At 55.0% G+C, this 18,333-nt stretch overlaps 1 protein-coding gene across 1 annotated transcript in view; it reads right to left on the reverse strand.

Annotated features, from left to right (window-relative positions):
- Positions 1-18,134, reverse strand: part of ZNF385C (zinc finger protein 385C) — a 52,008-nt gene extending 33,874 nt beyond the window's left edge. The window contains exon 1 of the mRNA XM_058560990.1: positions 18,101-18,134. The gene's annotated coding sequence lies outside the window, so the exon portion shown is untranslated. The remainder of the gene's footprint in view (positions 1-18,100) is intronic.
- Between the last annotated feature and the right edge of the window lie 199 nt (positions 18,135-18,333).

Genomic DNA, 18,333 nt, shown 5'->3' on the forward strand with positions numbered 1-18,333 from the left:
GACAGAGGCTGCCTCTCCTGGGCAAGGAGACTCCCCTAAAAGACCCTCAAGCCATCCTCAGGAAGTCCTTCTTGCTATCTAAGCTGCATCTCTCCTTGAAGGGTCCACAGGGGCAACACAGAGCACCTGCCTCTAAGGGGGTGGTGGTGGGGTATTAACCTCAGTACCTCCTTTTCTAGCCTCTGCTGCCAGGCAAGGCCTAGGAAACCTGACTTGTTGTGCCTGAGATGCCCCCCCACCCCCCATGCCCCCCTTTTACACACACCAGGGCCCAGGATCCTGGCACAGCTCAGCTTCAACCACAGCCTGCTCTCCCAGCTCAACTGCCCACAAGACTGAGCGGTAGCTCCCCCAAACTCCACTCCCTGCCATGGTGGCCCCATCAGCACTTCCAAGTTGGGGTTGGGGGAATGAGTTCTGGGAGCTAGAGGGAGGAGGGGTGGGAGGTCCGGGGACTATCTGAGAGCTGTGCCTCCTCCTGAGGGTGGGAGGGCCAACCTCTGCTGTTGCTGGAGATGAGGCATCCTTGAAGGGGGCGGGGGCAGGCCAGAAAGGCCTCCAATGACTGTGCTGAGGGAGGTGCAGGGGCCGCGTGGCAAGTGTGCTCTTTGCATCCCCCAAAAAACAATAGGAGATCTCCCCTCCCCCACCCCTTGCATTCTGTTCTATCCCAGGGGCTGAAAAGGGTGGATTGATTTTTTGGATTCTCTAAACTCCTTAGGAAAAGAAGGTGGGTTATTTGGTCAAGCCCCCTGTCTGCCGAGAATGGTTCCCTCTTTAGGCTGAAGGTCTCACCCTCTCTGCTCGGTGGTCCCCAGCCTCCCCCCGCTACCGGGAGCTGGAAGTCCTTCTTGTCATCACTGTTGTCCCCACTCCCAAACTCGGTTTCTGGTTAAGTTGCGGTTCCTGTCTCCCACCTTCCCCCGACACAAAGAGGGGCAGGGTCCTCGCCGCTGCCCTCGGCCCTACAGAGCCACCCACACGCCCACCCGCGCGTGCCCCATCGGGCGCTCAGCCCCAGCGGCGCCTCGTTCCGGGATGGGGAGCCAGGAGTGCGGTCCCACGGCCGGCGCCCGCGCCTACCTGAAGGGCGCTCCCGACCCGAGCGCGGCCGCATCCAGCCGCCCGCGGCCCCCCGGGGCGATCCGGATTCGTGGCTCCCGGCCGTGCGTGGCGGGTGAGTCCCCGGCCCGCGCGTCCCAGGGCAGCCGCCTCGTCTCTCGAGCCCGCCCCTGGGCGGCCCGCGCGGAGCAGGTGCCAGGAGCCGCGCCGCCCGGAGCGGAGCGCAGGCGAGCGGCCGGGAGAGGGGCTGAGCGGTGGGGCGCCGTGGGAAGGGAGGCGAGGGGAGACCCTGGGGATCTCCCGGGGCAAGGGCTGGGCCCATTGGTGAGTGTCCTCCCTACCCCTGGTCGGGCAGGCCTGAGAGCCCGTGAGCTCCCGAGGGCTCCCAGAGCTCACGGAGGGGACCTCAAAGTGGCTACCTCCCACTGGCCTGCTGTGACCTCCTCCACTCCCTGCAAACTGGTCCCTCTTTGTGGGGGGTGGGGGGGAAGGTCGGGGAGGGGGGCGGGGAAGCTCAGGGAGAAGGAAGACGTTGACACTCATGGAGCACCTACTGGGTGCCAGGAGGGATGGCATTCAATTTACAGGCCAGAAAACAAAAGATTGGGATGTTAAGTAACTGGCCCAAAGTCACTCAGGAAGTGAGCACCAAATGGCAGACTCCAGACTGCTCCTAGGAACCATTTCCCCAGGCCAGGGGAGACAGCCAGCATGGCTGCTGGGGAAACACCGCTGCTATGTGCTGCTGGGGTCACTTCTGGTTCCTCCCAGGCAGTCAGTGCCCAGGGACTGGCCCACCATGGGTGCACAAGGCAGAAGCATGAAGCCAAGCAGGGGAGGGCAGGGGGCAGGGGCTAGTGGCGTGACCTCCTAAGAGCCCTGTCATCTTTCCATTATTGGGAGGCAGTAACAGGGTAAGAAAACAGGGGACTTTCTGCCCCCCAAAGGAAGGGGACAGAAATGGTTTTTATATCCAAAGATGTATCACTGCTGCTCACTCACCTTGTGCTCCAGGCAGGCCTCATGTGGACCAGGCCTTCTAGAGAGAAGGTCCCACTGTGAGGAGTCCTGGCCATGCCTCACCCACTGGGGCAGGGCACAGGGCTGCCACCCAGTCTCCCAGCGTGTCTTCCTGGTCCTCACACCTACCAACTGACTCCTGTCTTGAGGCCTTTGCCCCTGCTGTTCCCTCAGCCCAGAATGCACCCCTGACCGTCACAGGGCCGTTTCCTTGTCACTCAGGCCTCAGCTCAAATGTCACTCCCCAGGCCTGGTTTCCCCAGCCCCATTATTCTTTGTCCCAGCCCCTGATAATTTCCCTCTTAGCACATCTCCCAAGATGTAAGTCCTTTGTGTGGACACTCACCTGTCTCCACCATGAGGGCAGGGCCTATTTCCCAGGGATCCCAAGCACCAGCACAGAGCTTGATGCATTCTAATAGATGCCCTACAAATTGTTGTTGAATGAATGCATGAATTCATTTCCACTCTAAAAGTAAACCCACATTAAACTGTACACTTTAAGTGGGTGAATTGTATGGTATGTGACTTATATCTCAATAAAAGTAAAAGTAGTTACTAAAACAAAAATAAATCCAGGGTGGGGCCGACAGTCATGGTGCACCATGTGTACCTCGCCACCCTGCAGCACAGCCATCCTCTAACTTGATCTAGTCACACCTCTCTCAGTCACAGTCCACATCCTGTGTCTGTCCGTGGAGAATTGCAGTTGCTCAGACTCAGAAGGGATCTTAGAGGTCATTCTGTCCCTTTTGTAACTTGTCCCTGACAAGTTACCCTCTGGTCTCTGCTTGAACATGCCAGTGACAGGGAGCTCACTGTCTCAAGAGACGGCCCATTCCATTGTTGGATAGTTCTCAGTGATAGAAATCTCATCAACACGGGAGGCTGAGAGCTGCTTTCCTGCAATGCCCATGTGTGGGTGTTGGATCTGCTCCCTGGTAACGTGGAAAAAGCACATTCCACCTTCCATAGCCGGCTAAACACAGCCGGCAGCTTCTTCCTAAGAGGTCTTTTCTCCCAGCTAAAGAGACCCATTTCCCTCCACTATTCTTCCCCTGATATGGCCACCTCCTCCAGAAAGCCTCTCCTATGTGCTCCCAGGGCACCTTGTATGGGCCCCTAACATTGCACATACACTGTATTGAACTGTCTCCCCCAAGCCCTGCCCCGGCCACCCCACTGCACTGACAGGGATAGTTCTAGGCCTTTATTCATTCCCTTCTGCCCAATACCTTGCATGCTGACCAACTGACCCGACCTAAGAAACTTAAAAAAAATTTGTTGACTAAATGGCTTCCAGGTGTTTTATTATCCTAGTCACATCCCTCTAAATTTATTTAGGCTTTCAATGCCCTCCTTAGAACAGAACAAGGGGAGAGAATCACCTCCCCCCATCCTCAACCCTATCATCTACTAATGCTGCCCGCCCCTGAACTTTTCTGCAGTCTTGAGCTAGCTCTATGTAGAGCCTAGAGTCAATGAAACCCCCCAGGTGTATTTTCATGTCATTGCTGGTGAGTTCAGCCTCCGCATCTAGTCACTGAGCGTGATTTTTTGAACCATGAGCACCAGACGTTATGTCTAGGCTTGGTGGCTCTCCCATTCTGCCCGGCCTGCTGAAATCATTCAGCAGGACCACAGGTGCCAGCTTAGTGCCACCACAAAGACGTGGCTTCACCTAGATACCTAGGAATAACATGCCCCTAAATTCCAACCCTGCACACAGACAAAATACTGCCATTAGTGGTGGGCCGTCTGTCTTCCAGGCCCTTCCCACACCTTTATCAATCTATTTATCCCAATAGCCCTGAAAGGTTGGTATTTCTCTACTTACTTTAAAGATAAGGGAAGGGAGGCTTTGAGAGGTTAATTTACCTGCCTAGGGTCACACAGCTAGAGAGGGGGAGTTGAACCCCATCTGGTTGACTCCAAACTCCATGCTCTCTTTCCTCTATGTCATGGTGCCTCGAAAGGCCTTATCCCAATATGCCCAGTGACTTTTCTCCTAAAAAGGTGGGGTGAGGAGGAAGAAAACAAAGAAAACCTCTTCCTGGTAAGACAGCTGGAGGTGCCAGGTGGTGCTGGCCCTCCCTTGCCCACCTACCACTCGTCCAAGCAGGGATTCAGGCCCCTGGTTATTGCCCTCTCTCTGGCCAGAAAATGACCCTTAGTCTAAATAAAGCCACTGAGTTTCTAGTTGGGCCATTCAGTTCTCACTGTTGCCCAGTCTCATCCCATTATCTCCTCTTCCTCTGTTTTGTCTGTGATGAATCCCCAGCCCTAGAACATGCCTGGCACACCGAGGCAACCAACACATATTGCGGGATTCGAGGAATGAACCAACTCTCACTGTGGGCATGAGAAACAGAATGGGCTGTATGGGCTTAGGCAGGTTCCTCCCCCTCTCTGAGCTTCAGTTTCCTTATCTGTAAAACGGGGCAATTCATACATAACAACATCACAGAGGGTGATGTGAGGCCATCCCTGTAGAGTGCCTGACATCACATGTGCCGAATTAATAAGAAGGGCATCATTAATAAGGTGTTATGGTCCCCACTTTAGAGACAGGGACACTGAGGCTCAGGGAGGTGAAGAGACTTCATAACCCACATTACCAGCTTGGAAGGGGCCCATATAAAACAGGATCCCAGGTGAGCCTGGCCTTAAGGCTGTGCCCTTCTCCCTGCACCATGGTGCCCTCCCTGAGGGCTCAAAAAATATAATTTCTGGGGCTGGTCTGGTGGCGCAAGTGGTTAAGTGCGTGCACTCCGCTGCAGCAGCCCGGGGTTCGCCAGTTCGGATCCCGGGCGGGCACTGATGCACCGCTTGGCAAGCCATGCTGTGGTGGCGTCCCATATACAGTAGAGGAAGATGGGCATGGATGTTAGCCCAGGACCAGTCTTCCTCAGCAAAAAGAGGAGGATTGGCAGATGTTAGCTCAGGGCCGATCTTCCTCACACACACACACACACACACACACACACACAAAATATATATATATATATATATATATATATATATATATATATATATATATATATATATATATAATTTCTGCTACAAAGATATGAGATGGTTGTACTAATGATTCATACTAATAACACCAAGGGCCTGGCTGAAGCAAGGCCTGTAGCAAAGAGGCTCAGGCAAGGAGTCACAGACCCCTGCCCAGCCAGCAGCTTCTATTCTGCTCATAGCCTGGACTGGGGTGGGGTATGTGGTGTAATTCTGGGCCCCTGGGTTCCAGGAGGACAGGAGAAACCCCAACCTCGAGTCAGCCTGCTCGGTCCATCATGGGTCCTTTCTGTTCCCACTGAAAGAGCAGAATCACTAATGGCTGGAACAAGTCCACCGTGATCCCTCCCCCCGCGAGGCCAGCCTTTTGCCTCCTAAAATAGCCCAGAGCCACCATGTGCCCAGGGCGGCTCCCCACCGGTTGCAAATCCCCCTGAAATTAAATCTCCATCCTGCCCCAAGCAGAACGGCACCTCCTCCTGCTGCTGCTGGGCTCAGGGCTGGCCGGGCTCACCCCAATGGAAACAGGGACAGTCGTCCTTCACTGTGACCGAGACATAAATCCCCAAATAATGAGACAGGCGCTGGGAACACAGAGCCAGGCACAGTGCTAATTGGTTTACTTCTGGGCAGGCGTGATGTGGAGACAACAGCATCGGGCCTCAGTGTCCCAGCCAGTTAAATGGGGTGCAGGACGACTTCCTGGGTCCCTGGCTGTGCTGATCTTCTACGCCCTCTGATGGGCCTCACGCCCAAACTCACCAGCAGCCCCTTCCTAGAACTTAAATTCTCAGACTTAAAAGGAAAGGTTGGGGTCCCCTGGTGGGTCTTGAAGTAGGGAGGTCCGAATCATCCCTACCATGATCTAGAAACACCTTCTTTCCACTGAAAAAAATCCCAAAACAAACCAAGGCTCAGTCCTCTCAGGACGCATGAGGATGGGGGCAGGGAGGCCGGGAGGGCCCAGCGCAGTCTCCCTGCTCCTCATGGCCGGTAATGGATTCTTGGACGAGCCAGAGGGCCTCAGTTTGCAGTAATCAGGATGAGATTATCACATTAAACTTTAAAAATCTTTGCTCAAAAAGAAGCAACAGCAGCTGACACCCTTGACTACCCCGACTTTGCCACTGTCACCCTCTCCTGGACCAAGGCCAGGTGAGCTCCAGACACCAGCCACACGGAGGCTCCACTGCACCGGGGGAAAGGGAGGGGGATGGACAGGGTGACCTCTCCAGACCTGGGCTACTCCTGAGTTATGGTGAGATAGAAGGGGGAGGAGCCGGGGAGAGGGGTGAGCTGTGTCCGTGGGAGTAGTCATGCACCACATAACGACATTTCGGTCAACGACGGACCACATATACGATGGTGGTCCCATAAGCTTAGGACCATATAGCCTAGGTGTGTAGTAGGCTATACCATCTAGGTTTGTGTAAGTACATTCTGTGATGTTCTCACAATGGCGAAATCACCTAACGACACATTTCTCAGAATGTGTCCCTGTCGTTAAGCAATACATGACTGTAATTTGGGGGGCGTCATTGGAACTGAAGTAACTTGGAATCGAGCAACATGAACTTACAACTCTGCCACTTACTAACCTGTGACTGGAAACACGCCCCTTTTCTTCACACCTCAGTTTCCTCGTCTGTAAAATGGGATAACAATAATAACTATAACTAATAATAACTAATAACAATAAATAATAATAACTCCCCTGACCCAAGGCTTTCAGCTGAGAAGATTAAATAAGATAATGTATAGGGCCAGCCCCGTGGCTTAGTGGTTAAGTGCGTGCACTCCGCTGGTGGCCGCCCAGGTTCAGATCCCGGGTGCGCACCGACGCACCGCTTCTCCGGCCATGCTGAGGCCGCATCCCACATACAGCAACTAGAAGGATGTGCAGCTATGACATACAACTATCTACTGGGGCTTTGGGGGAAAAAATAAATAAATAAATAAGATAACGTATAGAAAATACCCTGCAAGCTGTAAATTGTGATGTGAGAGATGACATCGCTAGTTACAGCAGGAGGGACAGTGATGAGACTGCAGAAAGAACTTCCTCACGGATGTACATTAGAAACTAATGAGGCAAAAAAGAGAGAGAAGACAAACGGCCCTGGGTGGAACTGCCAAAACCTCACCACTGATCCCCTCTCCCAACCCAAGGTGCCCGTCCCCATGTCCAGACTAAACCCCTCCTCTTCTGCCCATCATCTTGCCTCCCAAGGCTGCCAGTCCGTCCACAATCTTTCCCAGCCCAGAGCTGTATCCAACTTGTGTTTGTTGCCAAAGCAACAGAAATTATTTCAACCTCCTTACCCAGCTTGGCAAAGCTGCCTGGATTGTATAGGAGAGGCCAGAGCTGGAGGAGAGAAGGCTAGGAACTGGGGTGCCCACAGTAGGAGTGGCCCCCTCCCCAGAATATTAGCTGTAATAGCAGCAGTCTAGAAGGCAGTCTGCTCACTGGGGTGACTTCCCCATACTGCCCCATGGAAGGGATGAGGAAGGCTGAGGGCCCAGGGGTCCTCACTGGGACCTTGGCTACCTTCCCTCTTACTTAAAGAGCTGCATTCAGAAGAGGCCAGGAGAGGCCCTGACTGCCAGCCAGGATCAACCCTGTGGAAATTAAGATCTTTGAGTCTCTGACCCAGCTTCCATTTCCTGATGCTTTTATTTGGTTAGTTTGTCCAGCAGAATCCTCCCACCCCAGCCCACCCCACTGGACCTGGGGGCCTTTCCCCCTTCCTCAGGATGAGAAACTGAGCCTAACTCATCCTAACCTCAGACGGTTGGAGGCAGGGGGAGGCTGCGGATGACCCTGAGAATCCGGGGTCACCTGGGGCAGGAGGAAGAGGAGAGCCTCCAAGTCCACTGGCCGAGGGAGATGGCGGGGTGGCCATGGTCCACGTTGCTGGCCAAGGAGCAGCTGCCGACCACATCAAGGAGTCCTCCTCTCAAATCGGTCTGGTGGGTGGAAGCACACGGCCGTTCCAGGCCATGAAGGAGGCCTTTCAAAACCAGCTGAGAGGTTCCAAGTAAGTCCCCGGGAACGGGCTGTGTCAACATGTCCTATGCCCCCGGACCCTCTGTCCAGCCTCCAGGCTGCCAGGCTGCTTCCCACAGCAGGGCTGCTCTAAGGCCTTGGTGGGATGCAGTGCGCGGCCCAGGACAGAGCCTGGGCTCTGGAACTGTCAGAACTTGGGCAAGTTGCTTCACCTCTCTGATCTGTAAAACGGCCCCAGTAGTATCTACCCGTTGGGATACTAACAGGCTGTTGAGAGAATTAAGAGATGATATAGGGAGAGTGTCTCCCTTTGTGCCTAGCACAGAGTAGGGACTCAAGAAACTCACTCAATAAACACTTGTTGAACACTTACTAAATGCCAGGCCCTCCGTGCTATGCCCAGGGGGTCCAGCAGTGAACAAAGTCCTGAGGGGTCCTCACGGAGCTTGTAATCAAGGGGGGATATTCACAGTCAATAAGCAGATCAACACACAAGGTCAGGGAGGACGAGTGACCAGGGAAGCCCTCTCTGAGGAGGGGACAGTTCAACTCAGACCTGGCTGACCTGAGGGGAAGACCTGTCTGAGGGTCCTCAAGCAAGCTCTCACTGGAATCACCTGGGCAGCTTTGAAAACTTCTGATGCCTGGGCCCCTCCCCAGGGACTCGGACAGATTGGTCTGGGGTGCGGCCTGGGCACCGGGACTTTTAAATTTGGCCCAGGTGATTCTGATGTGCAGCCAAGGGTGAGAACCCCTCGCCCGGCAGTTTTCCCAAGTGCCTGGCCACGTGCGCATCACCCGGGGAGCGTGTCAGGCATCCTGGGCTGGGCCCCAACCCCCGAGGTTCGTTCGGATTCAGGGGCTGGGGTGAGGCCCTGGTCTGCCTTTTTAACAAGCGCCCAGGTGATTCTGAAGAGCAGACAGGTCTAGAGATGTGCCTAGGAGGGCACGTCCGAGCTCAGAGCTTGGCGCTCAGAGCCCTCCACGTACTGCCCCAGCCCCGCCCACAAGGGACCACCTGCCGCCCGCACACATACTGACCCACCTCTTCGCCCTCAGCCGGGGAAGCCCCGCCTCCTTTCTCAGCCAGTCAAGTCATGCGCATGCTCCCAGGCGTACCACAAAGCCTGGAGGTCGCCACCGCTGTGGGCTTGGGCTCTGCTTCCCCACCACCCTCAGCCACTTGGCCAAAGCCCCCATGCCATTCTGTTCCATGTCCACCCTTCATGTCCAGCCAGACCCTGGGCTCCCGGATGGAGGGCTGGCTCCTGCAACCACGTGGCATCAAGCCTGACACCCCACAGGGAATGACCCGTCCTAGTTGAAGGAAGACTAAATCAACCCCAGCCTCTGCTGGGCACAGCTACTCTCACAACTGGGCCAAAGGTGGCAGGGTTGTGACCTGCTGCTCGAGATCCCTGCTCCACCCTGTTCTCCTGCCCTGGATCTCTGGTCCCAGGACTCCTCTCGTGGAATCTGACTTCCCTCCCTCCCACTACACTCTTAGCCTTGCCCTAGGGGCCAGGCCCTGGGATGGGAGACATTGCACAGTTATGTTCTCTGACGCAGAGATGCTCTAGAATACCGCCTCCATCCCTGCTGAAGAATCAGGTCCCCTCCTTAGGTGCCTGGCCTAAGGGATGCCCACCTCTTCCTTTTGGGAAGCAGCATAGTATAGCCATACTGCGTGGGTTCAAATCCTACCTCTGCCACTTCCTAACTGAGTGACCTTTGTCGCCTCCGTGCCTCAGTTTCCCCATCTGTAAAAGAAGGATAAATAGTACCTCTCTTAGAGGGTCGTTATGGGGATTAAATGAGTCAATATTTGTAAAGTGTTTAGCAAACAGGTACGTGGTATCACTACGTGTGGCTGTTAAATAATGATGTTTAAAAATACATGATTCTAAGAAGGTGATGCTTTAATCAGTCAACAAGGTGGGTCCTGATGATGTGCCAGGTCTAGGAGGCTGGGATTAAGATTCCATTTTACAAGTGAGGAGACTGAGGACCAAGGAGAGGAAGTAACTTGCCCAGATGACACCCAAACCTCGCATCTGTGTCACTTCAAGCCTACTCTCCTCAAGCAGCCCCTGGCCCACTTTCCTCACTCCTCAGGCACCTGGCCTGGCCCAGGTGGGCCCCGTGCCTCGCATCAACAGAGGCCCTTTGTACCCCTGCCCAGGGTCACACCCCGAGCTCGGAGCCACGGGCCGGACAAGCGCCCTGTGTCTGGGTCTGTTTCTGCGCCAGGTTTGCAGTTGCCCCGGCTGCTCCAGCCACGTGCTCTGGGTGGGCGGATCCAACAGCCAACCCCCATCGTTCCAATCCCCCACCCCAACCTCGGCAGGGCATCCCTGACTCTCCCTCAGCCGCATGCAGCCAGGAGACAGACTGGGAGGGAGCCCCAAGGAAAACACCCCAGTTCTTGGTCTCCACCCTGTGCAAACTCTGACTGGCCAGACTCTGGGGTGTGTGGGGCCTCAAAGAAAGGGAGGGGCAGGAGCTAAGGGTGTGGGGGATGATATCGAGGTCACTCTGAGCATGTGGGGAGGGCCATGCTGGGATCCTGGGGAGTGGGATGGGACCCTAATCTTTCTTCAATTGGTTCGCTTCTCTTTCCCACCTGGATTGGCATAACAGCCTCCTCATCAGCCTCCCTGCCTCCACTTCTCCATCTCTAGCCCTTCCAGTCTGTTCTCCACGTGGCCAGAAGGAGCCTTTTAAAAAGGCAAGTTTAATCATGTCACTCTCCTGCTTAAAACCTCCAAAGGCTTCTCCTTCACTTTAGGAGAAGCCTTACCCCAGCCTGGAAGATCTGGCCTCTACCTGCCTCCCCAAACCCTTCTCTCCCAACTCGCCCCTTCCACCCACCCCTCCCACAGATTAACTGAGATACAAATATAACTTTCCATCTAAGAACGTTGCTGGTAGAAGTAACACCGACGATGGCTAGAACCTGATAAAAAGAAAACTCATTATTGACTAAAAAGATTGAATTCAATCTTGACCCCAAATCTTTTTTTAAATTTAAACCTTCCAAAATTGGATGAGTTTACCCAATCAATTGCAAAATGGCAGAGACTAGGGTCAGGAGTCTTTGCTCGATGCCAAATTGATCTATGAATCAAAACTCGGCAGCAAAATTTATACAGAATCGATGCCGATGAAAATAATTTCAGTAAAATTAAAATGGAATGAAAAAAATGGAAATTTGTTTAACTGTACCACAGAGGAAAAATTGAAAAATCTGATCGAGGAATTCAGTTGGATGAATAGAGTTCGAACTGGAAAACACTTTCTAAAAAAGTCTTCAGTGTTGGTATGTTTTGGTTGAAAATGTTTCAACCAAATGCATTTTGGTTGTAAATGCCTTCCAAACATCTTTGGGGTCAAAATGTCCAGGTCAAAATATCCCATGCCCCTCGGATCTGTTTTCCAACCACTCCCTACCTTGCTTACACACTCCAGCTACACTGGGCTCTTTCTCTCCCTGGAGCACAGCGAGCTCTCCCTCGCCTCGGAGCCTTCTCTGCTTGGAGGGCTCTTTTCCTCCTGGTTCCAACCTTCCCTTCGCATGGCTGATGCTGAACTATCCCCTCCATGAGAAGCCTCCCCTCATTGCCCTCCTCAAGGCAGATTTCCTTCCTGCCTCCTCATGTTCTCTCGTATTCACCCTGCCTTCTTTCTCCTTGAATTCCCAGGGCAGGCCTAGCAAGTATAACACATAGGAGGTACTCGATAAATGTCTGTTGAATGAATGAATAAGTCAGTGTCACTGGGTGAGGGGCAGTGGAATGGGCTGGGGCTTACAAGGGCCCCTGGGGGAGAAGAGGGTCAGGCCAGAGACACACTCTCCCACCTCCCCCCGCCTACTCATGACACCAAGTTCCAGAGGAGCCCATTTCAGCAGGAGAGAAAAGAGGGACAATACCAGTCTTGCTCCGTTTCTGCCCCTTGCCCAGCTTCCCCAGGTCCAGGTCCATGTGCCAACTGGCCAGCTGCCCCCCAGCTGGGCTGACCCCCTCCTCCCACGGCCTGGCTCCCACATTTGGCTGCTGGCCAGGCTATTTGGGGAAACTTCCTGATCCCCCCTCTGGCCTCTCGCCCCCACACTTCATCCTGCAGCCCCGGAATAGCTGTCCCCAGCCTTAACCTAGGGACGGTTGCATTCTCAATTAGCACCCAGATGGTTGAAACCATCTCTAAAAGGTTCTCGTGTCCCTCTCCCCCCAGGAAGCTGCTAACTAGGACAGCAGATCTCAGAACAAGGTCACAAGAATGTTACCTGTCTCTACACTCCCTTCCCAGTTGGAGACACAGGCGGAGACCAGAAGTCTCCACTGCAGGCCTGTGAAGATGGAGGAGATGTAGGTGAGAGTCAGATGCAGGCAGAGCCAAGAAATGGCTGCAGCCTGGGGTTCTTTTTGCCCCAGGAGCAGCTCCAGCTCAGTCCAGGAGGAGGCCTGGCTGTGGGAATGAGCAGACCTGGGTTTAAGTCCAGACTCTACCTGAATGGGGATTTTGTTACCTCTCCAGGTGCTCATAGGGCAGGATGAGACAGTTCTGTATATAGCACAGTACCATTCAAAATCCAGGATGGAAAGACCCTTGGGGTCCCAGGGAGATCATTCTGGATGGGGCCGCAAACCCATTAGAGAATTATGCCTCTGCTGAAGTCTTACTCTATCGCTGGCTCAAGCCTCAGGCCAATGAAAGCGGACAGGCACATGGGGAAACTTCTCCATCTTCTGAAGACCACACCCCATGTGTTCCTCTTTGAGAATCCTGGGAGAAGCCAAGGGCTCCTGTTCCCAACACCTTCTCCAGTATTACCCCTCCACTAGGCGAGGCATGGGGGGAGATGCGGGGGTACATCTTGTACCTCCCTATCCTGCCCACCCAGTGGGAGGGGTCGGCTGGTGTCAGAAGTAGGAGTCGACAGACCTGAGATTAGGAGAGTAGAGGAGTCTGGGGCCTGAGGATGTAGGAGAGGCACGTGGGGGCCGGGGGGAGGGCAGTGGGACCCAGTGGGGCCGGCCTGGCCTCTTGCCCGGGCATCTGAAGTGGGGAGAAGGAGCTGTGGAGTTGGTCCTCACCCCACCCAAGGAAATTTCAGTCAAATAAACAGCCAACACAGCCGCTCCTGTGTAAGAAGCCACGGCAGCGGCAGCGAGGAGAGGCCCGCGAAGGTGGAGAGGCAGGAAGAGAGGGCAGGGAGGCGGCTTGAACAGGCCCCTTGGCCCTGGGGCAGTTGGCGGAAATGTTTAGAACAGGGTAGGGAGCACCGTGGTGGTTTGGAGAAGGAAGCTGGGGCCTGGGGTGGGTGAGTAGAGCTTGGCTGCTTCGAGGAAAAAGAAACGTGTCAAATCGCCCCACTCTGGTCAACGCCTCTTCTGCGGGAGACTCCCAGTCCTCAACACCCTTCGCTCGGCCCAAGGTCAATCAGGTCAACAAGACAGACGAGGGGCTCTCTCCCTTGTCACTCTGACCCCCCAGCCCTGCTCCCAGGCATATGACCCTGGGCCTTGTCACTAAAGAACAACATTTCAGAGTCTGGAGCCAAAGCCCCCATATGCTTAAGTTCTCAGCAAAGGACCTAGGGCAGATGGGCTGACCTCTGTCCTCTCCAGAGCCTGATATTCCCCTTCCCCTCTTTGTCTGGAGTGGAGGGGCCCAGAAGTCATGGCAGCCCCCCGGGATGCTTTGTCCTCTTCTTCTACACACCCAGGGACATCTGGCTCTCTTGTTCCCCTGGGGCGCCACATGAGAGTAAGACAGAGAGATCGGAGAGACACACTCAGACTTAGAGGCAGAGAGGGAGAGATAAAGACAGAAACAGAGACACAGAAAGACAAACTAGAGAGACGCCACAGAATCAGAGACAGAGAGACAAGGTGAGAGACTGAGAGTGAGGAAGTGTGTGTGTGTGTGTGTGTGTGACAGAGAGACAGAGACAGAAGGGCAGAGACGCACACGTCTCTTAGTCGCCCTGTTTTTTTGTCTCCAGGGTGAGCAGAGGGGACCCACCCAGAGAGAGACAGAGACTCACATCCAGAGAAAAGAGAAAGAGAGCAAGACAGAAAAAGATAGACTCAGAGACAGGGAGAGAGGAGAAAGACAGAAAATGACAGGCACAGGAGGTGGGGAAGGACCGAGCAGAGAGCATGCAGGGCACACAGGGACAGACACACTTACAGGCTGAGAGGCAGACAGAGGCTCACAGAACTACACAGGGACAGACAGACTGAGAGAGACTCAGGGCTGGAGACTCTGCTGTGGGACTTGGGGAGCAGAGGTGCCAAATGTTGGGCTCGGTGGGGTTTGCAGGGAGTCCCAGGAGGGCAGTGCCGCTGCCTCCTGTCCCCAACACCAAACCGCTGCAGGCGCCTGGCCCCCAGCCACCCTCAAGTAAGCCAACCCCTGGCCAGTGGAGCTGGCAGGTCACCCAAGGTGAATGCAAAGTCACTGATGGGGGGAGAGAGAGTGACTGTGGGGAAGGCGCATGGTCGGCAAAGTGCACGTGTCAGGGAGGGTCTGCGGGGTACCCATACCCGAGACTGCACTTGAAGCGGTGTTGAGGGGTGTGCAACTGTATACAGCAATATCTGTGAGTTAGTGTCGGTGGGCACGCATGCCGGGTGTGTGAGAGTGTCTGAGTGTGAGTGTGCGTGTGTCCAGTTCCATCGAGCACTTCACAGCACTAATGAGGCCAAGGTGGCAGGTTTGATCCACAAACAGCCCAATCAGAATCAATGAGCGAGTCAGGGACGGCCACAAAAAGGCTGCGTGACTCTCTCTTCTGAACAGACGGTGTGTCCAGGTGCCACAGGGCAGTCAACTACAGCTGAGACCAACATGCCATTCATTCCTGCCAGGGATGACTCCCACCACCTGGCCAGCTGGCCCCCACACTCTCCCTACCCAAAGCTCAAGATCCAAACTTACGGGAGGACCCACATTACAGACACATGGCCCCCCTTCCTGGCGGCGGGCGCAGCTCCCTCTGAGAAGGGCAGCTGGAGGGATGGTGGGGTCCAGCCCTGATCTTCTCCCAGTCTAACTTCCATCCCTCCTGCTGCTGCAGCCCCATTTGGCTCCCTCCTTGCTCCTTGGGTCCAGCGAGAGCCCACAGCCTCCCCACACTCAGGAGATAAGCAACCTCTCTCCCCCTCATCCCTTCCCTCTTAAGCATCATAGGACATTTGAAAAAAAAATTGTCCCAATTTTGGGGTAGAGAATGAGGTCAGGAGGCCCAAGGGGGAACCGCTTGTTGGTGACAGCTGACAGCCTTCATTTCACCTTGAAACTCCTTCCTGGTCCGGGTGGGTGTGTCCTAAGCCCAATTTTACAGGGGCGCTACTGCACTGGGGGAAAGGGAGAACAGGAAGGGAATTCACCAAAATAGCATTTTGGGTCACGGTCGCTGCCAGGCCCATCCCTAACTTTGCAGGGCCTGGGGCAAGAGGACAAACGGGGGCCCACATACACGTGTCTAAATATTTAAAAGTTATAAGTCGAGCTAACAACCTGTTAAGGAAAATATGTCCTAAGCTCCCACTTTGACAAATACACTTTCATAACGACCAGAAAGACCAGATTCCAATTTAGATTTCTGACTCCTGGGAGTTTTGCAGGAGAACAGGGCTGTGTAGGGAGAGAGAGTTCCACTCCCACCCTGGCGCCAGCCAACAACCTCCCTTGCTACTGCCAGCAACTCTCTGCACCGCAAGGGACTCATACGTGTATGTGGACACCCAGCCTCACATCCCAGCTCCACCTTCACGCCCAGCAAACAGCCGCCCCTTAGCTGTCTTCAGTCGTTCCTCAGGTATGGGGGTGCACACGCTAGTAGCATAACCTGCCCTGAGGAGAACCGGCCCAGGGAAGAGGCTGGCATGGGCTGAGAGCAAGCTGGTGGCCATCTGGGCAGGGAGCTCCAGAGTCACAGGTCTGGAGAATATGGTCTTGAAGGGGACGCACAAGCTCATCCACTTGGCCCTGCTGACTCCTCACCCCACAGGGAGAGGGACAGCCAGAGGAGGGCCAGAGCGGAGCCCTTGAAAGCGCCCAGCGAGGGCACGGGCACACCCTCCCTTGCCCAGGTTTAAGAGTGCTTTCCAGACCCAGCCTTCCCCGGCAGCCTCCCAGCTCAGGCCAGGGACTGAAGCTGTCTTTCCAGTGGAGGGCAGCTTGGACAATCCCCAAACAGGACCTGCAATCTCTTGTATTATTTATCTTCCTGGAAAAATTTAGTGTGGCTTGATCCCATCTTGTGGATTTCTGGAGTGGGGAGGGCAGGGAGGTGATGACAACCGGGCATTTTTTCTCATTGGGTCTCTAAGCCCATTTGCTCCCCAGAGGCACAGCCCCAAGTGGGCTCCTGCTGCCCCTGGTCCCTGCCCTGCTGGGTCCCCTCTGCTCACCCTGGAGACAAAAAAACAGGGCGACTAAGAGAGAAGGAGGCCAGGGGCCCTGGGCAGCCCAGACAGGACCAGCGGAGATCCAGAGACCAGCAGGGGGCAGGGGCTGGGGGGGTGGTAGTGGTGAAGGGCATTGCTCTCTCTAGCCAAGTTTAAAAAAAACTTCCAACCCCCTCCACCACCACCCCTCCCGCAGACCGGCTTTGCTGTCCCACACATGAGGGGACACTTATACTGGCTGAGCCCTCACCAGGCGCCAGGCACTGGGCTAAGCGCTCTACGTGCGTATTCTCATTTAATCCTTGCAGCCACTCTATGAGGTGGGTTCTATTATTATCCCCATTTTACAGGTGGGGAAGCGAGCTCAAAGAGGTTAAGTAATTTGCCCCAGGGTACACAGTAAGCACAGGTGATGGGACTCAAGTCTAACTAACCCCAAAGCCCCCGCTGTTTCGACTATAGCACATAGAAGCAAGAAGCTGGCACAGAAGCAGAAGGGATGAAGGTCAGATATGAGACAGAACTTCCTGACAACGATAGTGTGTGTGATGGAGGGAGACAATGGAATGGGGAAACTAGACAGACACAGGAAGCTCTCCCACCTGAGGTGGATCTCCGTCTGTCCCTAGGCTTGTGATGATCCCTGGGAAGTCCATGGGGTCCTGGATGAATCCAGATGGCAGCATACTGACCTCCCTCTGTTCTACAGTCCTGGGTCCTATGCTCTACCCCAACCCAGCACCAAGGCCCAAAATCTGACTCTCCTTTGTGGCTCAGAGCTCTATGCATCACATCTAAGCTGTCAGCCCAGGATCTTCTCTTCCAGGAAGACTTCCTTAAGGTCCTAGGAGGCAGGACCCTTTTCCTACAGCCCAAATCCAAACACGGAGGGTGCAAATGAACCCCACATCTACTATAAGGCCCACTTCTGTGATCACCTCCCCCACTTGGCTCTGATACATGGACACAGAGAAGATCTACTCAGTCCCCAGGCTCTCTGGGTTCCCCAGGCCATTGGGAGGATCCCCTGCTCCCTCACCCAGGCACATCAGTACCCAGGTGTAAATGCAAGATGCAGGTGCCCTGGGGCTCACCAGGAAACCCAGGACCCAGCTCAGCTAGGCAGCGGCTCTTACCTCATTTGCCCACAGAACAGAAACCGTTTGGGTCACTCCATCATTCCTAAGGGAGGGGGTAGGATGCTTCCTCACTTGGATGAGGCAAACACAGCCGAGTCAATGAGGCTCGTTACCCGGTGCCCTGCAGTCACCACCCCCGACCTACCCTTCTCCAGAAAGCTGCGCGCCCAATGCTCGGCTCTGTCCTTTCCCATCCCTCGGAGCCCGCCCCGGCATCGGGCATAGCCAGCCGAGACCCTCTAAACTTCTCCAGAGTTTAGTCCCACCCGCTAGATGCCCAGCGTCGGCGCGCAGAGCCGATAGGGATGTCCTCACTGTCCTTTAGGGTCCCCCAGTTTAGAGACGAGGGCACAGGACAGGTGGAAGGGGCTGCTTTGTTCTCCCGCGCTGCCCTCGAGGTCCTCAGCATGGACCAGCCCTCGTCGCTGACTTACCTGCGGGGCAGAGACCGAGCCCGCCGCGCCACCTGCTCTCGCCGCGCTCCGGAGCGCAGCGGCTTCGGGCTGGCGGGGGAGGAGGCGGGGCCCGGCCCGGGGGCGGGGCCTGGGAGGGGGAGCCGCGGCTGAGCCCTTCTCTGAGTCTCAGCCGGGTGGGGCGGGCCAGCCTATGCAGGTGGGCAGAAAGCGGGGAGCATCTAGGTCGCTAGGCAGGTTCTGGAGCTCTGGCT

Source organism: Diceros bicornis, chromosome 18, assembly GCF_020826845.1.
Source record: "Diceros bicornis minor isolate mBicDic1 chromosome 18, mDicBic1.mat.cur, whole genome shotgun sequence".
Lineage (NCBI taxonomy): Eukaryota > Metazoa > Chordata > Mammalia > Perissodactyla > Rhinocerotidae > Diceros > Diceros bicornis.